Source organism: Chroicocephalus ridibundus, chromosome 1, assembly GCF_963924245.1.
Source record: "Chroicocephalus ridibundus chromosome 1, bChrRid1.1, whole genome shotgun sequence".
NCBI classification, from domain to species: Eukaryota; Metazoa; Chordata; class Aves; order Charadriiformes; family Laridae; genus Chroicocephalus; species Chroicocephalus ridibundus.
The window spans coordinates 211,649,593-211,662,238 of NC_086284.1; the positions used below are offsets into that span (position 1 = coordinate 211,649,593).

Below are 12,646 nucleotides of genomic sequence, written 5' to 3' on the forward strand. Positions count from 1 at the left end.
AAAAAAAGGAAAACTGTAATCTCAAGTTTTCATTTCAAAAGTTTAATTTTTTTCTGATTTCAATTAATGATAGTTTCAATTAATGATATGGCTAATATATTAAATATATCTATATAAAATATAGATATATAAATATATAATTAAATATATAAAATATATATATAATATAATTATATATATAAAAATATATATTAAAGGTACATTATTTTATATTTTCAGAACTGTCATTTTGTAATGTTAAGTTATGAAAGTTAATGAAAGTTAAAAGTAACATCGACGATAAATTCCTTGGATTCAGTGACACTATATTTTCAAATGGCAAATATTTCTTCCTGCAAATTCAACTAGTTTTTCATTTGTAGCACTATCCTTTGAACATATTCTTTAATGAATTTTGGATATTTCAAATTGCTTAGTAAAAAGAATTCATATTGAATGATTCTGCCAGAAAATGAAAGTGCAACTGTGGAAAGTGAAGGTATGAAAATATAGCGGAAGCAAATCCTTATAAAATATAGACTGCTGACTTAAAGAGCTATTGCTTATTAACTGAGTTGAAATAATTGACCATGTCCATATTCTTAGACCATTCCAATGAAGTAAACTGAATTTGTTTAACAGGGATGCTTTATGTCCTCTGCTGGAATTAATGGGGTTAGTAGTGACAACTGTTGAAATTAATGTGTCAAAGACAGTGAACTAACACTGTGATTTTCCAATGCTTCTGTATATTGTCAGTGGAGACAGATAAGCACTTAATCTACATACATCAACATAGAATCACCATGGCAGTACTTATGAATCACCATCTCAGTCATGAAATAGACTGTATATCATAGGATATGGTTTGATTATGTATGATATGCGTAATGTAACTTTTGCTTTTTTGTATTTTACATGTGTGTTATTTGTATTGTATATTCAAGCTTGCACTGGTGTATTACTTTCCATCACAGAAGACTAAATAAACACATTGCAAACCAAACTCCATGTGCATACAGCGCCTAGCAGAATGGGTCGCTGGTTCCAGCGCCTTCACATGCAAGAACATTCAAAATAATAATACACAGTTACAGTTTCCACTTTAAAAGCAAGTAACAAGGAGACAGAAAATAGTGATAATCACTATTTGGTATCTTGGTATATCTAGAAAGCACAGTCCAGTTTACATTTGCCTATTATTAGTATTGGCTCATAATTCCCTCTTTGCCATGATCAGTTAATGCTTACTCTATTTCTTGATAAAGATGGAATACAGAGTTTTATGGGCAACAAACCTGTTGGGAAAGAAATAAAAACACCCTACAGTGCTCTAAAATAACCTTTTATCTACAGCCACCCTACACCATGAATCTGATAATCTTAGATACTACAGCAAAAGATAAAGGTATCTATAAATGACATACAAATCCATAAAATCCAAGGTGCTGAAGAAATATTCTGTGGCAGTGCGGTTAGAGATCCTGAGATGTGTGAAAACAATGACAATCATTAAAAATGCTTCATTAGTCCAGCTCAACATCAGAAAGCATGGGTCATTTTGTTTAAGAGATGAAAGCAGTGATCAAAGAGATGAGAGAGAATATTTTATTCTAGGAAGACTCTTTGAGAAAGATGTAGGCCAAGCAGCAAGTGGAGCTCAGACATCTTGACATGTAGTAGGTGAAAACACCTTTGCCATCCTTGACAAGACAAAGCTCTGCCCTGAAATAACATCGATGCTTTCCACAGCGATGACAACGGCAGCTTTATGAGAAGGGGAAAAAACAAGTCGGTTCATCTCCAGATTTGTTAAGTAGAGCTCAGCTTATCTGACCCAGGCTGTGCCTGTCATTTGGCAAAGAGGTGCTGCCAACGTGATGTGAAGCGGTGGCCATTAAGTGTCTGAGAACTGCTGTTGGGTATATCTTCCCATTTTCAAAACTGCTCCAAAAAGAAGGACGGCTACAATATATATCAGGTATTCAAGAGCATTGAAGCATTTAAAGATTGTCAAGCACTGCAGCACCCGCTGGCTCAGCCTCCAGAAGTGCACATCAAGGACACTGCAGCAGCATCCAACCCTTTTCAAAAATATTTCAGGAGCCAGGAAGAGGTAGATAAGTGTGCAGGGTTCAAAAGCATAGCAGAACACCTCTGTTCAATAGAGATTAAGCAGTACTATTATTATCACGATTATATCTTCACACCACTTAGCAGACTTAACAGTGACTCGTGGGCGAAGGCTGCCAGAGAGCCCGCTTGACACCAGAGTTTATCCCATTACCTTGAAAATTCTGTGCCAATCAATTCAAGTTTGTCACATGGTTCGGTCATGACATATGATCCTAGTTGGCTTCAAGGTCAAAGAAAAGAGGTTTCATGGTAAGACAAGATTTAAAGAATATTAAGCTGGAAATGGATTGTAATTGTCACCCGAGTGGAGGCTTAGAAACTGTTGGAGGATGGACCCCTTCCAGCCAAACTGCCACTGAAGAACAGTAGGTACAATTTCAATGAAATGTAACTGTGTTAGAAAATCATGTACTGTTAAAGCCCAAGTGTTTTTCAGAGGTCAGTTTCAACAAAGTTCCCAGCAAAAAGGAGAAATATGTGCTTGCTGACGTGATCTGTATCAGGCAGTACCTTAGGATGTGAGTGATCTCATAGCGCACATGCTTCCTGCTGTGCCTCGCTTGGCGTCCACTTTCCCCTGCTGCGTGTTGAAGCCACACACCGAGCCACGGCAGAAAATGTACTTTGTCCAAAGACTTACTTTCAAAGCTGGAAAAATACTATGTGAAAGATGGAAGAGCTTTGGTCATTCTAAGTCACCTACCAAAAGAAGAAAATAAGGCGGTGGCTTGTCACGTGAAGGGTTACTTCTATGTAAAGCAGGTTTTCTACACTTCAGGAAAGTAATGCTGGGCCGCCTGTAAATGATGGCAGACTATGCCAATTTATTGCCACTGAAAAACACGCACAGGACTTTGTGTTTGGGACTGACAACACATGTTGATACAGCTGTCTTTTAGGAAAGACATTTTCATAGGGATTCATTGGGACAACTATGTGGATGCAATGCTGCTAGTGCAAACTGGCTTCCACTGATATGGCGTATTCCCTTCTCATGTTAAAAGCTAGATTTTTTTTTTTGCTGTAGATATAATGCGTGAGGGGGAAATTAGATCTTTCTGCTTCCAACAGTAGGTCAGTAACTGGTCCCGTTTACTGGTATTGCCCTCGTACACGGACATTTTTGCAATCACTATCAACTTCTCATGTTACTCAGCCAACTTTGAAGGTTCAACAAGCACTAGGATTAACTTACCTCCACTGCTATATCCTTGACGTGATCCTCCAGGCAAAATCTGAGATATGTTGCTGGATGCATTTGGGAAACGTGGCTTTGTCCATAATTGATGTGTACCTCAAACAGGAGAACCTAATTTTCCTAAACATAGTAAATACAGGAACAGGAGAGCATGAATTTCCTACCTTAGTTTATTTCCTAAAAATTAGAAACATATCCTTCAAAATTAGTATGTATATATATGCATAGCAAATTTATTTAAAATAAGCTGTAATTTGCATGAACTTTCCATCATTTTTGCAAAACAATGTTAATTACCCTATTTAATGATCCAGAGCATCCCCAATTTTTACCTTTCACAGTTTTCCATCTTTGTAATTGCAGTCCTAATTTCCATTACCATAACTGTATTGCAAAACAGCGACTTCAAAACAACCTCATACTACAAGCGTTCTCTTAACTTGGAGGCCAGGAGGAATGTATAACTAGCATGTTATTTTGTCTAGAGGGCCTTTTTTTCCTCTAATAACTAAGAATTCTGTAATTATTAGAGAATTCTGTAAGAATTCTCTAATAAGAGGCACCTTGATACAAGATTGAAGATTCTTGAATGTTGTTTAAAGCCCAGTATTTAAATATGTACATATACACACATTTATATAACTGTCATAGTGTATATATATATATATAAAAAATTCGTAGTGCATATACACATGCTATGACTCCGCACAGTTACTGTTCAAAGCTAAGAAAAAGATGTAAAGGAAAACTGAGCACCGCTCTCATTCCTAAATTCCAGCAGAGGCTGATTTGCCACCTCCCATTGTTAAATGAATAACAAGACAAGAATTGGTACAGAATTCGGCTCAGGGTATTTTTGTTTTATAAATCTGATTTTATATTTATAACTATAAATGTGAATATAAATTTCCAAGGGCAAAACTAATAAAAGCTCAGGTAATTCCATCATGTTCCAGGCAGGCTCGATGTCTTTACATGCTCTTTTAAGTCTTTTCACTATGTTATATGCTGCCTATCTTCATGCTACCCAAGTAATTTCCAGCAGAATATTAAATATTTTTCTCACATGTAGCCTTATTCTGATTACTTTATTTTTTCTTAACAGAAGAAATCCTCACACAGATTTCATTTATACTTTCTTCATTACTCTTTTTTTTAATCTTAGCTGTGTTGACTTTAATCTCTGCAGAAAGGATGTGCCTGTGCGTATACTTGTGAGTGTGTTTGAAGGATCTGTATTTTTGTTAGATAAGAATATCATTTAATCAGTTGATATTTATGACTGTAACTGAGGAAAGTCAAGAATATATTGTTTATTTTTAAAAAAATGTTTAACTTAAACCAGAAGCTTTGGAAACTAGTTTACTAGGTGATCTCACGTACATTACCTACATGCTTATATAGCTCTGATGACTCTTGCATATCTACTGATAACTTGCCAAGGGGATGCTGATACAAAGATTTAAAATTAGAATTACGCTGAAATGAAATTACAGTGCTTTTTCTTGTTCCTTTCATAAGCAGATTTTTTTCACTGCTTTCGTGACAACTGAATATTAATTTAATTCCAAGATTCAGAATGATTAAACTCAAATTGCAGCAGACTTTTTCATGGAGCACTAAAGCCAACTATATTGTAAAATATGCACTGGCATTCTGCAAGAGATAAAGATTGTTTACTGTACATTGCTGAATCCCAAGTAATCCTCCTGAGCTTTTGCTAGTGATAATCCTTCCTATTGCTATTATAAGTACTGGTGATAACTCTTCCTTCAACATACAGTGATAATTCTTCCTCTTTACCTTCTTAAAACTCTTTTACCCTTATAAAATTTCACATAAACCAACCCGAACTTGCAAAGCAGAAACAAATCATCCTCACTTGTAACAGTGAGATAATGCGAAGCGTGTCCAAAGGCTGCAATTAATCCTGGGGTAGCAGTATTCAAAAATCCCAGCACCCAACGAAGAAAGGTATCATTACCTGCTGTGTTTTACCTAAAAAAACCCACGGTGTAAAGGCATATGGATCTCAGAAACTGCTGCTTCACTTTCTATTTCTGGTCTGGCCTGCGAGCTCAGGCAGACTACCTCTCCTCCATGTCCCTCGCTGCAAGTTGTCTGCTTCTGCTTGAAGCTCTTTGAACAAGGTATTGTCTCTCCCTTTATCTTTGTGCTGCATTCAGCTCTATTTGGCACAAAGAAAGGAAACACTGAAAGGGGTACAAGGAATTAGGCTGGAGTGTGCTGCTTCCCAGACAGACAAACCCAGGAGCCCCAATTCTCAGTGGGCAGTTTAGCTGAGATGCAGGAGGAAGGGGAGTGCAAAAAAGCTAAACGTGGTATTGCTTCAACAGCCCCCTACCTAGTTCAGCTGTTATGGTGCCTGGCGCAATGAGGAGAGTTACAAGTACCTAGCTATGGGTGAAATAAACAACAAAAGTAATTATTTCTACATATGGAGAGTTTTCTCCTCTCCTCTCCCTCTCTTCTCCCCTCCCCTCCTCTCCCTCTCCTCTCCCCTCCTCTCCTCTATGCCAGCATCTCACAGACTATTTTTGCTACCAACCACCACAGGAATAGGACAGGAACAGAGAAGTTACTACCTTGACAGTCAACTAAGTGCTATTCTGGTTTACACCCACATAAATTGAGAATAACTTCATTGAAATAAATGAGCCAGAGCTCCAAGTGGTGTAAATGACTTATTCATTGGTCTCAGGGAAATTACACCAATTTCCTTCAAATGTAGATCAGGCTCTAAGTAAATTCAATTTGTGCTCGCTTACCAGGGCATTATTTGGCCCCATCTCAAAGAGAATAATTTGCCCTCTCCAGTAGCATGAAGTATTTTTTTTCCTTCATTTTTCCCTCTGCTTACCCTTCCTTGGGGGAGAACATGATTTTATACTCTGCAATTAACATAATTAGAACAATTTCAAAGATTTACCTAATTATTCCTTACAACATGCCCGGGAGGTTGGCAAATATTATCACCTGTGTATTATAGGTGGGGAAATTATGTTGAAGAGGTTAAATGACTTGCCTGAGGATGGGTTGCAAGGCAGTGGGATAGCTTGCATTGAATCTCAATAATTCAAGCTTCTCACAGCCGTCCTCTAGTCAATGCACAGTGCTGACCATATTTTGTGCCTGTATTTTACCTACTATCTCAGCTTGGTCACTCAGATCCTCATGTGATGATTCAGTTGCATGCATTCTTCACCACGCTGTCAAGAAGTGGCTAAGCAAAAAGTTCACTGACATACATGAATGAGCATAAATTTTGTGTACAGAAATAACTTAAATGGGTGTTATACTCAACATGAGGCAAGGATGAGATGTTCTCCAAGAACCCAAAATCAAAACGAAAAACAAAGTATTGGAATAACACAACGCATTACATAGTAATGAATCATCACTGTTGCATCTTAGCTGTCTAGGAGCTCCGAGGGAATAAATAATGAAGCAGCTGAATTGCTGTTTAGAGATACACAATTTATAGTTAAAAATCTGAAATAAAAAACCTGCTACCACAGCCAGCTGGGTTGTAGCCAAGACTGCCTAAATCTTTCATAAAGTGGGAGAGGCAATTGTCTCTTATGCAGGACATACCTCAGCATCAGGAAAAATAGTCAAGAAAATAATGAAAGATAGAGTTACACATTAATTTAATGTATACAACTTGGTAGGACTAAAGGCTCAGGCTTCTCAAGGCCAAACAGTACCTCTCTAAGCTGCCGATACTCATTCAGAGTTAACAAATTAATGAATAAGGGAGAAACGGTGGATAAAATTAATTCAGGCTTTCAAAAGACTTTTGATAAAGACCCTTACAAGAAACTCTTAGGGAAACTTGGTAACCATGGAGTGAGAGGTAAAACTTCACATGGATTAAAACCTCGCTGGGAGATAGGGAAAAAAGGGAAGCAATAATGTTCTATTCTTACTGTAAAAAGAGGTTAGTGGTGCAGTAGCCTACACACCAGTGTTTTTTGTCTATGCCAAATCACGGAGTCCATACTCATGAGCAGCGCCATTGAAACCTGCCGCTAACTGTGGTGGGAAGTTTGTTGCTACTGTGCTTCAGGAAGTTTAAATAAGGTTTAGAGGACATGATGGTATATTTATAGGCAGTCTGAAAGGGGAAGAGCTCAGTAAATTAACTGTATTAGTTGGACATGCAAATCTAGTGGGTTAAGAGCTGAGACAACTATGAAGGACCCCAAAATCATCTGAAGTGGATTTGTAAACGCAGTACTGTGCAACTCACTGGCTCATCCCATCAATGGCATGGCTGAACTTTTTGTCCAGATTTCCTAACTGCTGATTTCCTTTGGGACAGTGGTATATGTGTTCAGGAGATCGCATTTTACCTCCTTTCTTTGAGCCTCTAGTTTAGAGGAATGTCTGTATAGAAAAAGAGAGGAAAAAGAAGCAGAATCAAATTTCCAAATAAATGAGGCTTGAGAATTACTGTGACCAAAATAAATCTGTCATGTGAAGGAAGTTAAGGTATTTTTATTATGGATTCTGAAGCAAGAGTGAAAGCTTCATAGAATGATAGAATCATAGAATTATCTAGGTTAGAAAAGACCTTTAAGATCATTGAGTCCAACCGTCAATGTTAACACTGCCAAACCCACCACTAAACCATGTCCCTCAGCACCACATCTACACATCTTTTAAATACCTCCAGGGATGGTGATTCAACCACTTCCCTGGGCAGACTGTTCCAATGCTTGATAACACTTTCAGTGAAGAATTTTTATTCCTAATATCTGTCTTAAACCTCCCCTGGTGCAACTTGAGGCTGTTTCTTCTTGTCCTATCGCTTGTTACTTGGGAGAAGAGACCAGCCCCCATCTCACTACACCCTCCTTTCAGATAGTTGTAGAGAGCGATAAGGTCTCCCCTCAGCCTCCTTTTCTCCAGACTAAACCACCCCAGTTCCTTCACCTGCTCCTCATAAGACTTGTGGTCCAGACCCCTCGCCAGCTTCTTTGCCCTTCTCTGGACACGCTTCAGAACATCAATATCTTTCTTGTAGTGAGGGGCCCAAAACAGTGCTGAACACAGTATTCAAGGTGGGGACTCACTAGTGCCAAGTACAGGGGGATGATCACTTCCCTAGTCCTGCTGGCAACACTATTTCTGATACAAGCCAGAATGCTGTTGGCCTTCTTGGCCACCTGGGCACACTGCTGGCTCATATTCAGCTGGCTGTTGACCAGCACCCCCAGGTCCTTTTCTTCCAGGCATCTTTCCAGCCACCCTTCCCCAAGCCTGTAGCGCTGCATGGGGTTGTTGTGACCCAACTGCAGGATCCGGCACTTGGCCTTGTTGAACCTCACAACATTGGCCTGGGGCCAGCCTGTCCAGGTCCTTCTGTAGAGTCTTGCTACCCTCAAGAAGATCAACATTCCCACCCAACTTGGTATCACTTGCAAACTTACTGAGGGTGCACTCAATCCTCTTTTCCAGATCATTGATAAAGATATTAAACAGAACTGGCTCCAAAACTGAGCCCTGGGTAACACCACTCATGACCAGTTGCCAACTGGATTTAGCTCCATTCACCACCATGCTTTGAGCCCAGCCATCCAGCCAGTTTTTGCCCAGCGAAGAGTATGCCCATCCAAGCCATGAGCAGCCAGTTTCTCCCGGAGAATACTGTGGGAAACAGTGTGAAAGGCTTTACTAAAGTCCAGGTAAAAACATCCACAGCCTTTCCTTCATCCACTAAGTGGGTCACATTATCATAGAAGGAGATCGGGTTTTTCAGGCAGGACCTGCCTTTCCTAAACCCATGCTGACTGGACCTGATCATCTGGTTGTCCTACATGTGCCGCATAATGCACTCAGGATGATCTGTTCCATGACCTTCCCTGGCACCAAGGCCAGACTGACAGGCCTGTAGTTCCCTGGATCCTCCTTCTGGCCCTTCTTGTGAATGGGCGTCACATTTTCTAACTTCCAGTCAACTGAGAACTCCCCGGTTAGCCAGAACTGCTGATAAATGATGGAAAGTGGCTTGGTGAGAAGTTAATTCTGTACTTTCCTCTGAAGTCATCTACTCTTGACTCAGGTGGAAGTATACCTGACCATTAGGTGTCAGCCAAGTGGCTAGATATGTTGCTGGTCACATCACTCAGTGTGTATTACTGGCTACAAAAACTGATGTGCCTTAATCACCCTTATCCAAAGTGGCAGCTAAGCATACAACGCCACTTCTGTGTTTTCTTAACATAACATTATATAAGATTGCTAGCTTCCCTCGAGCTGAACGTTATTTTGGAGAAAGCTTTGTTTGCCGCTATGAAATAGATCTATTCCAAATTCCACCTCAAAATGCTATGCAAGTTCAAAGAGATGAATAATGCAGTTGCTCTATAAGAAGAATGAATATGAAAAAAGGAGTAAAAAAGTAGATTAAAATAGATAGGAAGATGATGGCCTATAGCCAGCTATGCAAAACCAAGTTTGAAACTCTGAAAGCATAAAGGACAAATAATTCTAGTTGGAAGGCTGAGGCAGATGCGTTCATCTTCCTTTGCTTAGTACTATGTCCTGGAATCAGCTGCCTGAAAATGCCTGGAAAATGCACGAGTCTGTAAGATGAAGAAAGTGAGGACACAAACTTTGTTGATGGTATGAACTTGCTTGGGTTAGTAAAAATGAGAGCTGACTGCAAAGATTTGCAAAAAGGCTGTGCAAGGCTAAGTGGCTGAGAAATAAAATGGAAAATAAAATTCAATGTGGATAAATGTAAAGTAATGCACATAGGTAAAAGCAATAAAGATTTACTTACAAAATGTTGGGCTTGGGGATGATTATTATCATTCGAGAGAGATATTGGGGATATAATACATAGTTCTATAAAAACATCAACTCGATATTCAGTAGAAGTCAAAAAGCAAATCAAATGTTAGGAATTATCTGGAAATGAATAGAGAACAAACAGATGCTGTTATTATGCCAGTGTGTAAATCTATGGTATGCTTGCATCTTTAATGCTTTTTGCATTTCTGGTCTTTGTTTCTGACAGAGCAGAACTAGAAAAGGTACGGACAAGGGCAGCACTGCTGATCAAAGGTGTGGATGACATCTGTTCAAGAAAAAATGAACCAGACAGGGATGCTTCAGGCTGGGGAAGAGGTGGCGCAGAGCAAGAGTGACAAGGAAGACGGGAAGAGGGATCAAATTCTAGCATATGAGCTCAAAGTCATGAGGCAATTCTGTCACACAGTTCAAAACAAATGAAATGAAGTAATTCATTATACACATGTGAAATCTATTGCTGAAGGAAGCTAATGATACTAAAAATTACCTTTGTGATAAAGGTGCCTGCGTACTCCTGGAAAGAGAATCCACTGAGGGTGACTAGACAGTGAGCTCCCACCTCTGTTTCAGGAAGTCCCTGGTCTGTAAAATGTTGAGGCGAAGGACAAACACTGCTTTGTGGCCCTTCTTTTTCCCCGGACATCTGTCCCTTCTTTTTACTGGGACATCTGTGTCTGCTCTCTGAGAGACAGACTATTGGGCTAGGTGGAGTTTTGATATATACGCCTTACACTGTGCAGGTAAAAATCATTCCTAGAAGCTAGAGAGGTGTATGCACAGATGAGAAGTGACATTTGGAGGGACAGAGAGGGACAGAGAAGCCACCTGCAGTGCAGAGAGGGAGAGGAGCAGAAAAAGGAGTGTTCATGAAATGTTAGGACACTGCATGTTATTGTTTTATCCTCTTGAATTTACAAGTGAACAGTCTTCTACATATCAAAAAGAGCTTTTTGCAATCCGTGGGAGTTGGTTTAGGCCCTCAGGGCAAAACTTTCTTTCCCTCTCCTGTACATTCCCGTTGCAGATATGGTTTCCAGATAGAATTTATCCTGAAGAGCAGAAAAGTCATTCCGTGGTGACTCAGGGTGCATCTATTTGTCATTCCGTCTGTATCTCTCACTATCCTTTTCTTGTGTTTTCTCTGATAAGGGACCTTGGTGACTGAAATATAGATCAAAGCCCCAGCCTAAGGCTGGTCAAAAGAAAATGGAAGAGAAAAAAGGGCATTAAAAAATATAACATTGAGCTTAAAGGATTCTTTCTTTTCTTATTTTCTGCCCTTTCTATTTGAAGATTTTCTGTCTCATCCTGCATTTAGCATATCTTACAGTAACTTTGAAAGAGAAGCAAAAAGGAGATACTAAACAAAAGATGATTTTCCTTTATTACATTTTAACCATACTTACCTCTAAGCTTGACCTGTTTCACTGTACGTTGGGTGAGACGGTGACTCGTGGTTGATCTGCCATATGTGTGCTGCTCACGAACCTTTTTATGATTGCTGACATGAATCCTCACAATGCCATGAGTCCAGTGACTTTGATCCTCTGTGTTTGATTACTTTGGATCTAATTACATTTGTGTTGTTATGTGTTAATTGGGAGGAAAGACAGATAATTTATCCGATCATTTGTAATAGTACCCGTATTTGAGATGCAAGATCTAGACTGATTTAAATGTCATTTCATACCATTGAAACCTGAATACATTAAATAAACTCGTTCTAGTCTCACATACTTGAAGAGGGGACAATTCTGACTATGAATACAACTGGAAAGTTAGTTGTGTCCAAATAATCTTTCTTTTAGCACGAGCTAGTCTGTAAGGTCTCAAAGATTTATACGAAGAGTTCTGTTTCATTTATTAAATAAATATACTGCATAACTGCAAAATTTTTATTTCATCATTTTAATTCCCATAGCTTCTTCACACATTTTTCTTTAATATTGTCATAAAAGTAATGCCCATGCTTTTTCCTGGCCCCAGAAACCCAGTGGTTCTGCTGCAGCATCACGGCATTCTTAGTAATCACATTTTTTCATGGGTTTTATGAAACAGTTACACTGTTTTCACTAGCTACAGTATGATTTAACTATATGCAGTTTTATTGCATTGCCCAGAAGTGGTTGTCAGGCTAAAGCAATAGATCATCATAGTTTCACCAAGCTCAGTAAAACTTTACTCCCTTGGACCATTTGATGTGATACTTTTAGTGGGCATGTGCTGCTGAAAATAGGATTCTTCTTTCATCCAGAACTGGAACAAATTTATGAAAAGTTAGAGCTATGGCAAAATTAGAACCAATATTTTCTGTTAAAACCATCATTTATGCTGGTAAGGAAAAATAAAAAAAAAAAATAAAAAAAAAACCACCTGATTTTGTCAAGATTTTGGTTTCATGAGGAAATTTCTCTAATCCTGCTTTAACAATAGTGCAAAAGACTATACTCTGAGAATGACTTTTATCCAAAACTTACTAATGTCTCTGAA

At 38.9% G+C, this 12,646-nt stretch overlaps 1 long non-coding RNA gene across 1 annotated transcript; it reads right to left on the bottom strand.

The window, feature by feature from the left end:
* Positions 1 to 279: 279 nt before the first annotated feature.
* LOC134511048 (uncharacterized) lies at positions 280 to 5,791 on the bottom strand. The gene is made up of 4 exons (XR_010069784.1): positions 5,405 to 5,791; positions 5,196 to 5,311; positions 3,311 to 3,433; positions 280 to 2,814 (listed from the first exon to the last, which is right to left on the bottom strand). It is a non-coding gene; the product is annotated as an uncharacterized LOC134511048 (long non-coding RNA).
* Positions 5,792 to 12,646: the final 6,855 nt, after the last annotated feature.